Here is an 18,198-nt window from a genome sequence, read left to right as displayed (position 1 = left end):
TGGATTTGAAAATTATAAGGAAAAAAATAAATAATGAAAGTAAGGAATTTTTTTTCAAATATGTTTGCAACACTGAAAACACTAGTCATATTCTAGAACACAAAGAATCAATACATTTTAAATGCACTGACTTTAAATATTACAAAGAATGTAGTACAATAAAAATAAGCACATGAGCAATAAGTCAAAACATGAAGGCTATGTAGAGTAAAAATTACTTGAATTAAAAAACAAGTTATAAAAATAATTTTAAACAGTTTTAAAGGAAATTGCTAAGATCAACTCAACTAACTGATCCCTCTAATTTTACCTTGGTTGAGGTATCATATTATCTCTGATTCTTCCATTTCCCTCACCTCTCAAATTCAGTTACCATCTTGTAAATTCTACCTCTGTAATTTCTCTTATATCTGTTTCTTCTCCTTTATTCATCTATATATCAACCCTATTTTTCCTCTTTAACTCCAACCCCATACCATCAAAACAGTTTAGAAATTATTTTAAATATAACATGACTGAAATATAACTCATCATCTTTCCCTAAAAACCCATCCCTTCCCCAATCTTCCCTATACACATCAAGAGGACCGTCTACACACTCAGTTTTCCAACCTCATTGTCATGCTCAAATACTCATGTTCACCTAACATCTCAAATCAGTTACCAAATTTTGTGTTCATAACTCATCTACACCCATCTACTTTCACACAGCCACAGTTCTAGTTCAGGATCTCATCACCACCCTCCTGTATTCCTGAAAAAATCCCTGAAAGAGATCCCTCTGCTTCTAATTAACCCCCATTCTAATCCATTTTCTAGACAACTGCCAAAATGATTTTCTTAAAATTCAGGTTTCACATCAGTGGTCCCCAAATATCTCTAGGACCAATTATAAATTCCTGAGTTTAGCATTAAAAGAACTGCCACTTGACCAATGGACCTTTCATTGCTAACATTATTTTACATTGCTCTCCCATATACATTATGATCTAGCCAAAATGGCCCTCTTACTTTTCCTCTATTTCCCATATCTATGCCTTTATATTAACTTTCTCTAATATCTAAAATTTCAAAATTTAATATCTAAAGTATCTTTAAAAAGGAAGACTTTTTACCCTGCTTCTTAGAATTCCTAGTTTCTATCAAGCCTCCACTTAAACAATGCCTTTAAAATGAAGCTTTTCTTAATATTCTCTTTGTCAACCACTTCCTATTATCATATATATAGCTTATTTGTGCAAATTCATTTGCTTGTCTTTATCCTTTAAAATGTGAGCTCCTTTGAAGGCAATAACTGTCTTTTGCCTCCACTGTACTGCAGTGCTTAGCCCAGTAACTGGCACTTAGGAAGCACTTAATAAATACTTATGCCTTAAGCCACCAACTTGCTATTAAGCAGCTTTGTCAATGTTTAGTGAAGTAGCATTGGACTATACTAGCTCTTTTAATTCAACAAACATTCTTTAAGCACTTTGTGTGAAATACTGTGCTAACTACTACAAGAGATACTTTGGATAAAATACAGTCCCTTCTTTCATGCAGCTTATAATTTAATCAGTTTTTTAGAGGTATTCAATCAGAATCTGAGAAGCAACATAGTATAATGAGAAGACTAATAAACCTGGCGCAAGGAGACTTAATTTAGAATTTTGTCCCCCAAATTCCTCAGCTGCATGACTTGAAAAAGTACAGTGGATAAGGTGCTGGATTAGCAATAAACACTTATTAGCTCAATGATCCTGTGCTAGTCACTTAATCAATAACCTCACTTTCCTCATCTGATAGAGGTTGTACTAGATGACTGCAAAAGTTCCTTAAAGCTCTAAATCTAAATCATGATTCCAAGATGTCTAAGTCACTTACCCTCTCAGAGCCTGTTTTTTAATCTATAAAACAGAAACAATAATATTTACACTTCTGTATCACATTCATATTAACAAACCACTCCTAAATTATCCTGGAGGGGCAAGATGAAGTCCCTGAAAACAAACTATTCTGAGAAAAGTTCCTGACTCCCCTACCACTTCCAATCCTGCAATACTTGCAAATCAAAGGTTGTCTCTGCTTGTAAAACTGGCTTCCTAAACCCCACATCCATATCTGGATCACCAAATAATCTAACCCCACTCTAATCAACAAAGCAAAGTCTACTCATCTAGAGGAGATGTGAACTCAGATGATATCTTCAAAGTGAAATTTTTATTTTTTTTTTAAATTGTGCTTGTACTGAAGACAAATCAGTCGATAGTCTAATAACTACTTATTAAATACTAAATGTAACTACCAGGATAAATGGAAAGAGCCACTGTACAGAAGGTTTGCAGTGAAATTTTCTTCCCCCTTCCATCAGTAACTAATCATCCTACTGACATATCTTACACATAAATCTCAAGCCCCTATATCACCAACTGTTTTAGTTGCAAACACTGATCAATTCCAAGGCAAAGAGAGACTTTAAAAACCTCAACCATGGCTATAGGAGAGAATCTCAACTTGGACCTAATCTAGACCCAATATTAGAAGTTGCAATCAATGGGCATTTCTACTGGTTGACCCAAATTTTCACCAAAAAAAAGTCATTAGAATAACTCAAAATACATCTGACCCACTCCCCTCTATTTCCAGTAGCCTTTGGAACTACACTAGCTAGAACTCTATGACCTCAAAATGACATGGAATATATAAAAAGCAGCCTACTTACTATTGTTTTCATTAATCTGGTGCCTCACTCAAACTCTAAATCCAGACTAATGTCTGCTCAGCACAGTCCGATAAACAGCAAAACTTCCAAAATATTTTTAATGTCTCAGAGTGAGGCCTCACACCAACTCATCTCACTCATATAACTGTAATGAATCTAGTCTGATTTTCATCACTACAATTAAACACAGCACAGTAGATGGGGTGATGAATTCAGAATCAGATGACATGTTTTTGGTTTTTCAACTTTTTTTACTTATTAACTATGTGATCCAAGACATGTATTATTCCTTAGCCTCTACCTTTTCTATAAAATGAGGTGTGTCAACCAGATGATCTTTAGCTTCTCTTCCACCTCTAAACCTCTGATCCTATGATCCTCACACCTGCTCTCTGAGTGAACCAAAACTTGCTTCTTTGGAAATTATGATATTCCCTGACCTACAAGTGTACTCTTCAGTGGAAGAATATTAGAGTGAAAAAGATATTCCATGAATATTCATACAATGTCAAAAATTCAAAGAATGACTATCATCATCATCATCAGCTAAAGAGAAGTTATAGGAAAACATGGATAAGTCACACAAGCTCAGAAGGAACAAATGGTTGCAATTTACACTTTGTATCAAAATGAGAGAAATGAATGGAAAACTACATTACAAACCTAGCAATGTGGACATTCTCAATACATCATAATACCTATCAACTTATCCAAGCCCAAGCATGTGCTTCATGAATTTCTATCTTCCATTATATTAAGGATAGAGAATAGCCATCTACATAAAAAAATATTTGTTTTATTTATTCACAAGATCACAACCAGAACATCTTGTCTGAATCATCATAATTCATTGCTGGCACCATAATTTCATAAATCTATAAAGTGATGAGAAAGAGGTAGGGCTTTTATAGCATATCATATAACCCAAAAGGGGTTTCATGTGGATCCATGAATGGGTTTCACATTGTATAACTCCTTCTGACATATATTGATATATATATATATATATACACATACATACCATCACTTATTTATCCCTTATTTTTCCACCTAGTTAATTACTCTTTACAGGATTTGTTTAGGAAAGTACTTTCCAGTGGTTCTCTCTCAATCCTTTGTTGTATAAATGACAATTTACCTAATGGTCTCATTTTGGGATACTTTGACTTATAAAGACTTAGTCATTATTGTCTTGTCTTTTAGGCAGTTCCAACAAGGTGGCAGGGATTTTTCTCTTCCAATATGGAACACCTTACTCATCAAATAAGGTTCAACTGTTCATTGCTTACCATCCCCAATGCAGTAAGGAACACAGAATAAATTAGCAATATTTCCAGAGTTGTACCTCTCTTCTAGAACAGGTTTAACTCAGACTAGTCTGAAGTCTCAGGTCCACAATTGGAATGAAATGAAACATATATAGCTTGTGTAACATTATGTAAAATGAAGTTTGTTTTAAAAGAGCATGAGAAAAATACTCAGCAAAGATACAACAATGATTCAGTTGGATTAGCCTCCATTTGGAAGTCTTTGTGGTCAGGAAGGTATGTTGACTCATAGCAAAAGGGAATCCATCAAGTCTGAGAAACAACAACTATTCAGTTGCTGGGCTTATCATGTCATCAAGCTTCTAAGAAACTATATATACAGTTCAAGCTTTATTCCACTGGAACACACAGGTCTTTTAATCAGTTTATTGCCTTTTTAGGAAAAAATTAATCTAGCCTATATGACAACAACATTGTAGTCTTGGTAGATGTTGCTCCTATTACACATCACAGGTGGTGGAAAGGGCCTAAAGGTCTTCTAGAGTAGTAGCAAATAGCAACTGTGGGTTGCATGTTGACTTGAAAAACCAGAAATTAGCATTATCTATGCTGCATTTTTACTAATTTTACTTAACATTTCCCAATTTTAATATGGTTCTGAAGTTTGACACTTCTGGCTAGAGAAGCACTTAAATAGCCTTCCAATCACACAGATTCAAAACCTTCACTCTTATTCACCCAGTTAGCTGCTAAGGCTTGACTCTACTTCCAAATTATCCTTCATAACCAACTCTTTTTTGGATACACAAATGGCCATAATTTTAGTTCAGGAATTTATCATTTCTCATATGGACCATATTATAAGTTTCCTAAATTAACTTTTTGACTTTTCTTTTCACATCTTCTATTCTTTAAACAGCTGTCAAAATAATCTTAATAAAGCACAAATCTGATGATATAATCCTTTTAGTTGAAAAACTTTAGTTATTCCCCATAGCCTCTAGAATAAAAATAAGCTTCTCTGTTTAGCATTTAAAGGTCTTTATACTTTAATTTTAACCTATCTTTCTACACTCATTTAAAATATTCCATATATATGAGCCTAACTGACCTACTTGATGGAAAGAACCACTGTACAGAAGCTCATAGTGAAATTTTCTTCCCCCTTCCATCAGTAACTCGTAATTCTACTGGCATATCTTACACTCAAACCCCTAGATTACCAACTGTTTTAGCTGCAAACACCGATCAACTCCAATGCAAAAAAAAAAAAAAAAAAAAAAAAATACATGCTATTCCATTTTCCAACTCCATGCATGCATAAGTTGTCCCCAATTCCTGTCATGCATGGTAGACTTTCCCTCTTCTCTATGCCTCTTATGTTCCTAGCTCCCTTTAAGACTCATTACAAGTGCCACCTCATGCAAGCAGTCTTTCCTGATTCCTTCAATTGTCAATGCTTTCCCTTACATCATCATCCCCAATTTCATATTTATTTTGCATATTTTAAAATTTCATTTATCCAAGTACATGTTGTTTCTCCCCAAAAGAATGTAAGCACCTTAAGGAATTTTGTCACTATCTTTTAATCCCTAGCATTTAGCACAATATATAGCAGACAGTGGTCAGTAAATACTAATTAAATTAGGGAATAAAGTAAGTTTTAAAAAAAAACCCACTTTAACAAACAGAGCCTTAAATCATCTTAAACCCACCCATTAAATAATTTTAAAGCAAGATAATGTCCTTTTATAATGCTTACTGTATGTAAAGAAAGACATATGGATACCATTAAGGTTTTTCAAATGTAGAAGTCTATTTCCTATGCAAAAGAAGAGAAGAGATAAAAGGTCAAATTGAGGAAAACAGTAGCATGAAAAGAAGCAAATTATTTTGTGCTATTTTCCTCTCTTACTCTCAGCTTAAATTTGTTCCTATGTTGCGAATCAGAGAGAATGAAGCTAGACTTAGATTCTTGAAAGGATTTGTGTGTATGTGTGTGTGTGTGTGTGTGTGTGTGGTGTGTGTGCGCTAGGGTGGGTTATGAGCAAGATTGAAGAGCATAAGGAGAATACCTCATTCCAAGAAAAGTGGGAAGATAGAGTAACTGATGCTCCATAAGCTAAGCTAAGAAAGGAAAAATGTAAATGATGTTCTTTACTCATGGGGTTTGTACACCTTCCTCCAATACTTAGGTCTAAAAGTTGGGAAACTACCAAAGGAGTAGGGGATACATAGCAACTAGACTTGTCACAGTATGCCAATCTGGTAAATCAACATATTGTCGCTAATTACAGCACTGACAGAATCGTATAGAGGAGACCTTTACAAAACATATCCCAGGTATAAGGCCATGGGATTTATGTCCTTGGAATTACACAAAAATATCTCCTCTCCATACTTCTTAAAATTTTTCATTTCACTTTTTTATATTCCCTGAAATTCAACCAACCTAAAATAATTTCATTGCCACATTTAGAAAAACGACTTGACTTCAAAGTCTGAAAAGTAATTGTTGTTAAGATATATTTTGATTAAAAAGTATTTTCTTTTAAAATACAAATACTATAGGAAGAGTTAGGGATTATCAAGTGACTGTTCATACCTTATTATCAATTACTTTAATGTGATGATTTTTCACCTGGGGATTAGCTAAATACACTTTCACTGAGGGAAGGAGCTTTACTTTGAAGACATTTTATAGTATGAAATATTTTGATAGAAGACAGACTTGGATTGGATGAGGTGCCAAAATGGGGAAATGGGCAACAAGAGGCAGCACACAAGGGCATCTGGTACCTGGGCAAGGGGAAAAAAAATAAGGTAAAAAAGTATAAAACACATAATTCATTTTTTTCAAAATTTTATCTGAGACTACCCTAATACCCAGAATAGTGTCCTATATTACTTCAAGTGGTCAATAAGTTACTTGAAATGAGGTGAATTTTTTATTAGGATTTTTTCAACCTAATATGTTAAGTCGTATTCGACTGGACTAAGAAAATACAATCTAATATGATGAAAGAAGCCCTTGAACTGTCTATTAAGACTTCAGATACTTAGCTTAGATAATAATTCTTTTGATCAAGCTGTATAGGCTTTATTCTCAAGCTGTTTTCTAGTTTAAAATCTTACAATTACCATTAATATCATCAGTTTATGATTTTTCTTTTCTCTATATCCCCTTAAGAAACTTTGATATCTTTCCCACTGCCAAACTTCTTAATCTGGCATTTAAGGCCCTTTGTTCTCTAGTTCCAAACTACCTTTCTGGTTGCACCTCCCCCTTACACCTGTAAAGGTATACTAAATTTCAAACTATGCTACATAATATTTCCTAAAATTATGTTTTCCTACCTCGAAGTTTTTACTGTTTTTTCAACCTGCAACACCTTTCCTCCCATCGCCATCTAGTGAATTCTGATACTGAAAGGTAATGTGGTAAGATAAAAAGAGTACTGGGATAAGGAAGAAAGGAAAAAAATAAACATTTATCGATTACCTACTGGGTGCCAAGTGCTGTACTATGTGTTTTCCAAAAGTTATTTCTTGATCTTCACAACCCTGAGAGGTAGGTGCTATTATTATTCCTATTTTACAATTGAGGAAACTAAGACAAATAGAAGTTAAATAGCATCCCCAGCTCATAGTCTTGCAGTCCCAGAAATCTGTCCACTAGCTATACATTTAGAAAGGTACATTCTAATCACAAAATCCAGATTATAGTTCTGATTTTGCAATTTACTCATCTACCTCTGAAGTAGAAGTGCCCTGCCATCTCTAAGCTGCAATTGTCTCATCTGTAAAATGGGCATAATTGTTCTACTTACCTCATGTAGTTATGCATACCAAAGGAAATCATATACGTGAAGGTGTTCTGTCATCCAAAAAACACTATTAAAAGATTTTATTAGTTATTTTTCATGACCCTACTCAAATATCACATCCTTAAGAAATATGACATTCCCTCAAAATGAATGTGCGCTCTCTCTCCCTCCCTCCCTCCCTCCCTCTCTCCTCTCTCTCTCTCCTCTCTCTCTCTCTCTCTCTCTCTCTCTCTCTCTCTCTCTCTCTCTCTCTCTCTCTCTCTCTCTCTCTCTCTCTCTCTCTCTCTTTCCCACCTCCCCCCGAAATCCTACAGCACTTTTTCTGTACCTCTTTTATAGGATGTCTCTAAATCTGACATATGTTGTAGTTATTTCTATATTTGTTTTTTCTTACTATATAAGGAGACTATAGCCTCCTTTAAAGGCAGCAACCAGGCATCTTTGCTTTCCCCACAGTATCTTACATATAGCAAATGCTGAAAAAATTGCTATGTTAAATGCTCTCTTCACATAGATCACTTTCAGCAGAAGTAAGGAGATTGGGTGAAAGAAAGGGGAAAAAGAAAGGAGCATTGCCATAAATAATAGGTGTATCCCCACAATTTAAACCACAGTACCTAACACATAGTAAGCACTTAATAAAAACTTTAAGATTACCAAATCACATAATTACCTGTATTCCGATAAGTACTATATTATACTTGCATATTTCCTTGCACTTTTGTTTAACTTTAAAATCTTGACTCTTAAATAAAGGTATCTATTTCTGAAATGAAATCATAATAACTAATTCTGAAGGAAGGAAGGACCAAAGATCCTTGGCAACATCTAACTTCATTTTAAATTGTAAACCCTTATGCCAAGACCCATGTGTTCTATCCTGTATTAACCCAATGTTGGCACTTAGTGACTGAAATACTAGTTATATTACACATGAACAAAATGTATGCAAACACATTATTAAGTGTATTCACCACTCCAACTTTATAACCTAACTACTGTCTTTCCTAGGGTAAGTTTTTCTCCCAAAAACTTCACTTAGGATCTCAGACAGTGCATCAAAGGTTTTAATGTACTGTAATTTTATGGCATTCAATAAAGCAAATAAATCAAGCTTCATTAACAGAATAGTTTCTAAAAGAAGGCTGTAATAGTCATACTATTCTCTGCTCTGCTTTGATTATATCTGGAGAACTTTTTAAAGTTTAGTTTTAAAAACTACTTATTAAGCAAATCTTAATAAGATGGCTATGATACGTGCTAGGGAAGGTACAAAGCTTGGTTATGACTTAGTTTCTATCCTTATGCAAATCCCAATCTAGCAAAAGAATGTAACAAAATTCACAAATAATTAAAATAGAAAATAGATATGATAAGCACATGAAAGGTATAAGGTATTATTTTGAGGAATAAAGAGATGGGAAGGAAACAATGATTGGGGAGAAAATAAGAAAACTTAAGAAGACAAAATGACAACAGCAAGATCGTAAAGAATAGAAGAATTATCATTTCTGAGATAGGAGATAAGGAAAAAATCATTAATGATGCTAGGAAATTTTCAAGAATTCATTTCAGGAATGAAGAGATTCTCATCAGATGCCTAAATTTTTCTATGTGAAATGAGGGTAGGTTATTAGTTATAATATGGCCTATCTGGCAGTAACTTCAGGGGTTTGAGAGAGGAAAACTCTCTAGAATAGTTAATATAATAAATGAAAAAGGAATCAAATAAGAATGGAGTAGAAGACTTATGGAATTATATAAAAGGGATTACCAAGGATTGTAGATTAGTAGATTGGGAATGGCAAATCAGAAACAAATAGCTAATGAATCAGAAAAAAATGACTGAATATGGAAGACAATGAAACTATAAAAAGGAGATAGAGTTGGAGAACAGAAGGTAATGATAAAGTCAAACAAGAGGTTTACTGTGAATAAGAATACCCAATGGGAAAAGTGAAAGATAAAGGATAATGATAAAAGATTGAAATTCTGAAATTTAGAATCTTAGTTGTAACACAATTCTCAGAGTTCAAATAAGGTATGAATACATGTTAGTATATACGTGAAGAGGAGTAGACAAGGAAATTACTGGAGTTAAAGAAGTTAATGGAGATATAAAATGATGGATACTAGACTGATGAATACTGAGACTCAGAGGATAACAGGCAATAGAGTAAACAGAAAGGTCATAAACCAATTCAAATTTGTCTGCTTATCTGGAAATTCTTAGAGGAAAGCACCAAGCCAGAAAAAGGACAGTGTAAAGAAAATGTATGGACTTTAGGAAGAGGGATATTCATACTAAGGGATGGCAATGGTCTAGTAGCAGTTATGCATAGCTATGATATTCTTCCATTCTTATGATAATTATGATATTTAATTAAGTCCAATGGAAAGAGCTGTGAAGAAACAGTGTCCTTGGAAGAAAGCCAGGTTTCAATTAAAGTAAAGTAGAAGGAATATTGAAAAAGTTCAAGACCGAACATGAATTTAACAAAATGCGGGTTCTGAAAAGAACAATGGAATGGGGAGGAAACAAGGATGGGAAATAGGGATAGTGTAGACCTGGGAAGGAATAGAATTTGCCTGATCAGAACAAAGGTGTCAAGAGATAAGTCAACTATAGAATTTGTTTCCAGCACACTAGATGGCAGGGAATGGGGAACTATTGTGTCTATAAATAGGTTAACAATAAGAGGAAGAATTTTTTAGTCAGTATAAATTAACTAATAGATAAACTTACATTTGATCCTGAACTTTAAATGATCCCAGTTTCTGGGTTTCATGTTCTAGTAAGGATATTAACAAGCTAGAGAATATTAACATAAGAGCAAGCAGATAAATATTGTCAAATAAGTAAATTGGAAGTGTTTATTATGAAGATGGCTTAGGAAGTATATGACAAGCTGTCTTCAAATACCCAAAGTACTATAATATGAAAGAGTCATATATAATATGAAAGGTACCAGAGGATAACATTAAGATCAGTAGATTCAAGAACAATAGGATGCAGGTTTTGGCTTAATATAAGGAAGAAATTTCTAACAATTAAAGTTGTCTAAAAATGGAATAGGTTGTTCTGTGGAATAATGAAATGGCAAAATAGAGGCTTCATTAGAAATAAGTCTAGAATCTATTCAAGTGTGGTTGGACTATAGCAGATGATCTCTAAGATCTTTTCTAATTCTAAGATTTTAGGGTTGACTCTAAGGTATAAGATAATTGATTCAGGCTCAATATAAGGAAGACGTTTCTAATAGTTAAAGTTATCTAAAAATAGCACATTACTCCCTCATCACTAAAGATAGTCACACAAAGGCTGAATATCAATCATCAGGGACAACATCCACTCCAATATCTTATCTTGGTCTAAAGGTGACTCTATGTTCTTCTTCTTTTTTTTTTTTTTTTCTGAGGCAATTGGGGTTAAGTAACTTGCCCAGGGTCACACATCTAGGAAGTCTTAAGTGTCTGAGGTTGGATTTGAACTCAGGTCCTCCTGACTTCAGGGCTGGTGCTCTATCCACTGTACCACCTAACTGCCCCTTGACTCTATGTTCTTGAAAGTTATACCAGTTCTATCAAGATCTATCATGATGGGAAGTTTTGAATATGGTCTAGGAAATAAACCAAAATTATTTTCTAAGGACAAATCTAGCTAATCATAGACAGTTGGGTGAAAACCTGATAATCAAACTTTTTTGGCCATTGCAAACTTTTTTGCAATCTGTGAAATGAGGAAAATTAAAAATGGCTCTCAATTCTGAAGTTCCTTCTACTTCTTCAATAACAGAGGCAGAGTGGTAAATAAAGGGGACACTAAGAACCACAGTTTTTAGATTGTAAACAAATTTTAACTTGAGTGGCCTTCTAAATGCAAGAACCTTATATAATAACCAAGTAGACTTATTTTTGGAAAAGCTAATTCAGTTTTGCCATTAATTTTTGCGACAAACAAAAACCAAAATTAAGGAGGAAGCTGAAGTTAGATGAAAAGATAGCTAAAACATATACTAATAAAATAAAAGGAAGAATTAACAAAGTGGATTTTATCATATACCCCATTATTTCATTATTTATTATTTTATGAAACATATGTCCATAATGCAATGCAATATTAATAGTATCTACAAAAAAACCACCATGAAAATAACTACAGAGAAGGAAGGCAGGAAACAAGAAAGGGAGGAAGGGAGGAAGGAAGGAACAGTAATATAAACAAGAATTAAAAAAAAAACTGTCATCAAGGAATTGCCTAGTGCAAAGACATGATAGCTAGTTACATATCAAAAGCAAAGGATGATAAGTGGATGACCAGAGTTCAGAGAATTGAGTCAAGGAGAGGATTTTCCTGTATAAAGTAATGGGTTAGATCATATAAGCTTCAAGGTCTCTTCTACCTCTAATTCTATGAATCTGAATTGAATAAGCTTCAGTAGAAGTGGGCATTTCTAATATAGTCAAGCAAATATCTCCACTAGGTTATTCAATACTGAGCTAAAAGTTTAAACTAAGTAGTATGAGAACTGTAATAGCTGCCAAAACTGTCATTAAAAAAAAAAATCTCATGACTTTGAAAAGAATCTGAACGAACATTTTTTCTCTGTTCAGATATTAGCTGATATGAGCTATTTAACTGTGAAAATGCATTTCTATATATAGGAGAAGTAAAGAGGAAGTTAGATGGCACAGAATACAGGATCTAGACTCAGGAAAACCTGAGTTCAAAATCACCCTCAGATATTTACTAGCTGTGTGATCCTAAACAAGTCACTTAATCTATCTGAGTTTCTTGTCTGCATAATGAAGATAACAACACCTATGCTCTTAGATTATTGTAAAGATAAAATAAAATACTTTAAAAGCATTTTAAAATCTTAAAGCAATTATTGTCATTCAGTCACATCCAACTTGGGAGGTTTTCTTGGCAAAGATGCTGAGGTAATTTGCCATTTCCTTCTTCAGCTCATTTTACAAATGAAGCAACTAACTGAAGCAAACAGGGTTAAGTGACTTTCCCAGGTCACACATTTCTGAGGTCATAATTGATGATGCTTGCATTTCACAAAATGTTATTTTAATATAGGTATCAGTGTAGTCATAAGTATATTTATTTTTGGTAGAAAGTATGTTAAAATATTACAGCACTAGTTCAAAGATTTATATGTTCAAATTTCTCACCATCAGCTTCAATTCATTTTGTGGAATTATGGTAAACTAGCACATACACATTTCTCATGATAGTGTGAGAAAAAGTAATTCAATGTGATGCCTTAATTTCTTAAGCATTCATAGTATTCTAATATATACAGTATATATGCTGTCCCTCCCTCTCCTGACTACCATCACCAAATAAAAGTGTATTAAAATCATATCAGAGAATGGAAAGAAGTCTTTGTTTTTACTGCTACATGCTTTACCATGTAAATACATATTCTGATGATCTTCAAAATGGGACAGAAATATGATGCTACTCCATCTTACAAGGAGTAAATATATTTGGAGATTCTGGTTTTAGAGGACAACTGTAGGTTTTTTTTTGTGACTACTGTCAAATTTCAAACACAATAACATTGTATTCATTATCCATAAAGTGTCCCAAACTTATTATGTATGTGATCTTGAAATAATTCCACATTGTAAGTGGCTCAGTTTCTAATTCAAATTCTTAATATATTTCAATCAATAAAAATCTAAAAAGCACTTATATGCAAGGCAATAAGCTAAGCTGAATACATAAATACAACTTATCCTTTACTAACCTCTGCTATTCTTTTTTTAGAATACCCACTTGCTTCTCTCAGCTACATTTCTACCAATTGGAATTTCTCCTGTGTATTGGCTTATCATACAACAGAATAAATAATATATATCTCTACATTTATAAGTATCTTGTCAATATTCTAATTGCATTTACTTTATTGAAACCTTCACATTTTTAACTTCACATCATAGAATGTGTTCAAAAAACTTTTTCATAAGGAAATATTTCAAAGCAAAGCCTGAATTTATTCAAACCCTAATTGAATGGAACAGCACAAAGGGGATTGTAAAAAAAAAATTATAAAGGCACAAGTAAATCTGAATTATAACAGCTATCATTGTCAGACTGCATTATTCATACTTACAATTCTTGACGGCATTTCACAGGCAACAAGATCAAATGATAGGAACTTGTTGGCAGGTAGAGAGCTATGGACCTGCTTGTTTCAAATGTCTCCAGTAATTTCATTGTAGAGTCTTATGTAGTCAACTTCAACATATCATGTGGAGTAAAATCCAATAGAATAGTATTGGTTATTATTATTAGTTATTAATATACTCTGGCTCAAGCACAGACCACTATGCTGATTTAAAAAAAAAAAAGTCCTTAACCTTTGACTTAACTCTACCACCTACTTTTACCATAATTCTGAGAATTAAATGGCTGATATAGCACAACTTTGCTCATCTATTTCTAGTTCCACATACTTCATTTCAAGCATTTCAAGTGGACCATTTATATCATTAAACCATTTACTTCATCTCTGGGATCTGCTAACAACCAAATTAGGAGATATTCAATGTTACAAAGAAACAACTGAAAATTAAAGTGTACTTTTCTTGGAAAATAATGCAATTACCACAATATTTTCTATCCTGTTGAAATATATATACTTTTCTATCATATCTTTGGCTGCCAGACTTCTCTAATTCTATACTAAATGCCTAATGATCCACTCATACCTTTACTGTTTTACCATTCTCCCAAAGTTCACCAACAATTTCCTAATTGCTTTTTATCAGTCATAATCCTTAACTTTTCCTTTGGGTCTATTATTCTGAACTATACTTGTTTTTCTCTTATCCCTCTACTCACTTTGTCTTTGTTGTCTGTACCTTCATCCTGCAACCTCCAAAGAGAAATATTCTCCAAATTTCTATCCTTGACTTTCTTTTATTCTGCCTATATTATTCTCCCTTAGTAACTTCATCCATTCACCTAGTTTCAACTATGTTCTGTGTGAATGATTTTATAATTTTTGTCTGTTGTCCTGATCTCTTATCTCTAATACAGCAACTCCCAATATTTCACATACAAAAACCCCCTACATAATAATAACAGTAGTTTACAGTTATTCACTGACTGAGAATAAACACAATGACAAAAAGCTACTACAAATTATTTAATACTTTTAATTAACCATTATTATTAATCACATCTACATAATATTTTATATATTTTAAAATACACAGATACTATTACTTATTTAATAGACCTAGTACATTTATCTACATTCTAGCCAAATTTATCTTCTCCATAAGCTTGATGTTATATCTCCTGCCTTTGTGCATTCATATAAACCACCATGTATATTCTAAAACTGTCACATATTTCTTTTCAAAGGTACAGATATAAATAACCCTATCCATATCTTCATTTAAAACTCAGATCAAATGCTGCCTCCTTCAGAATGAAGCCTTCTTTGACCAAAAGTAATAGTAATTAGTAGTCTATTACTTATTTCTTTATCTCTGTACATGCTGTATACTTCCAATGAAATATACATTGTGAGAGTAGAAAATGTTTTATTTTTGTCTTCATATCATCAATACCTAGATGTCTTGTACATTGCAAGCTTAAATTCAACTGGTGTAAAGGGCTGAAACTATGACAAGGTGTACTTGAATCTGACAACTGAGCACTTACAGCTAATTACCTATTTGATATGAGACAATGACTCTATTAGCATATGTTTGGAAAAGTGTTTCTTCTCACTATTGGTGCTACCTCAATCTTTGATGTTAAGATAATCATAGGCAAGGATTAGAGGGTGGAGTGAGAGAGGCAAGAACTCACTTTGCTACTGGATGAGGAGAAGAGAAATTGGTGGCAAGCCTTGTGGCAGTCTGTCTGTCTCCTTCACTTTTCCCCCTAAAGACCAAGGACTTTAATTTATCCTGAATCTGGCTGATCCTGAGGCCTCCAGGGAGCTAGCTTGAACTTAACAAACTGGTATATATTAAGCTCCTTACTGTGTCTAAGATATGGAGCTAGAGGAGAGAAAAAACAAAAATGAAATAGTCCTTTCCCTCACAGAGCATTTAATAAGCCTTTTTTGACATAATTTGAATGTGAATTTGTGGATGCCCTGCAATAACTATGCTAATTCCAACGGGTCTACAATCCAGATTCATAACCATTATTCTAATCCTCCTGTCTTTCTAATTGTGTATCTATCCCATGCTATCCCACTAATAACTTCAAAATTAATATACAAAACTTAATATGTAATCTTGTTCTGTAATCAGCTTCTTTTCTTAACATCTTTATGTCTGTTAATAGTACTACCATCCTCCAAGATTCACCTTTGGCCTTTGATCACTCACATTCACTCTATGGTCACTAAGTCTTGTAGAGTCTACATTTGAAATCTCTTTTATCTCTCTCTTCCTTTCTATTCCCACAGCTATTACCATTGTTCAGGCTTCCATTCTCTCTCAATTTGGCTACTGCAATAGCATCTATGCTATGGCTCCCCATGCTCAGTTCTTCTCCTCCTTTGATTCATCCAATGGTCAAATCAATTTTCCTAACCTATACCTCTAATCATGGAATCAAATCTTTTCCCTACTTTAAAAGATAGATTGATTCATTTGCGAATTAATTAAATGATGCCTTTCCCATTTCCTATTAATTCAAGTCAAAATTCTTTAGTTTGGTACATAAAGCATTCTAGAAAGTCTCTAGAAAGAGATACAGAGGAAAGAACCATGGCTCTGCAATCAGAATATATGGGTTAAACATCTGCTTGTGATGTCCTACTTATGCAACCTCTCCCAACTCTCAATTTTCTCATCTAAAAAATAAAAGGGTAAGATCTCATTCATCTTTGGTTCTATACTATCCCAATATTTATCCTTCTTAGCTGTTACTTATTAAAATGAAAAACAATATTTCATAATAAAATTGATATTACCAATTTTTCATAATTTAACAATTGATACTAACACTTTATTTTATCTGGTTGTTTCCTTAGCATAAAACACAAAACTGCCAATAAACAATACTAATTTTTCAAATTCCAATTAATTCTTAATGTTCTTGGCCCTCAAAGGCCTTCTTTTAAACTTCTAGTATATGATTGTATCCCCATAGATCTTTGTCTTCAAGATCTTTGTCCCAATTCTACTTGTTTGTTTTGGAAGGAATGTGAAATTCAAGAATCTGTATAAACAATTACTTGAACACAAAATTTGTGGTTCTAAATTTTCTTAAGTCCTGAGATAAAAACACAGAAAATCTACAAGTAATTTGGGCTTGTCATTCTTAGCTCTTAGCTCTCTGTACACATTTCAAGTAAATGACAAGGAAAAAAAAGAAAGAATAAAAAGAGAACCAAAAGACTAGATGAAGAAATCCCACTTACTTTTCCAAAGTGTCATGGTAACAGTATATTTCGATTAATTTGAAAAATTATGAAATCTGAGATTGTTAGAGTTATTAATATTTATGTATATGTTTTATGTTTTATAACGTAAACGTCATACAAGGTATAACAAAAAATCATGTATTAAATCAATGGTATCAAACTCAAATAGAAACAATAGTATATTGGCTTAGAAAACTACAAATTAGGGGCAGGTAGGTGGTACAGTGGATAGAGTGCCAACCCTGAAGTCAGGAGGATCTGAGTTCAAATCTGTTCTCAGGCATTTAATACTTCCTAGCTGTGTAACCCTGGGCAAGTCACTTAACCCCAACTGCCTCAGCAAAAAAAAAAGAAAGAAAGAAAGAAAAGAAAGAAAACTTACAAACATTATCTATATTGTGTTGCATTTTTATTTATTTTGTTAAACATACTCCAATTATATTTTAAACTGGTTCAAGCTGCACTTAGAAGTTTTGTGGATCACTGGAAATTTGACATCTCTATTTTAGATAATACAGTTACAGTAACACCAGAAAAACCCTCTCCTGAAACAGTTTCTCCTTTCCTGTTTTCATCTTCAGAGACATATTTACTTATAGACACAGATAACTTATAAAATTTGGTCCTAAATAATTGTCTTTTGAATGAAACATATTAAGTGGCAGAGAATATCAAAGGATGAATTCATATTGGCCTTTGTTTATCCAGTCAATTTTCTTCATTAAAGAAACTTCCCTCTCTGACTCACTACTCTGTATACGATATCAACAGAGATCCTGGAGTATAATGGAAAGAGTGATAGATCTGGAGTCAGAAGACTCCAGTTTCAATCCTGTTTCCATTTCTTAAGAATTGGTATGACTTAAGAAAAGTCACTTAATAGGGGCTCAGTTTTATCATCTGGTAGATGAGGGAACTGAACTACATGATCTCTAAGATCTTTTCCAGTCCTTGATGAAGAACAAAGTGATTCTTCATCACTGCTA

Source organism: Sminthopsis crassicaudata, chromosome 1 (assembly GCF_048593235.1).
Source record: "Sminthopsis crassicaudata isolate SCR6 chromosome 1, ASM4859323v1, whole genome shotgun sequence".
NCBI classification, from domain to species: Eukaryota; Metazoa; Chordata; class Mammalia; order Dasyuromorphia; family Dasyuridae; genus Sminthopsis; species Sminthopsis crassicaudata.
The sequence above is the reverse complement of the archived record's forward strand: the minus strand, read 5'-3'. Positions refer to the sequence as shown.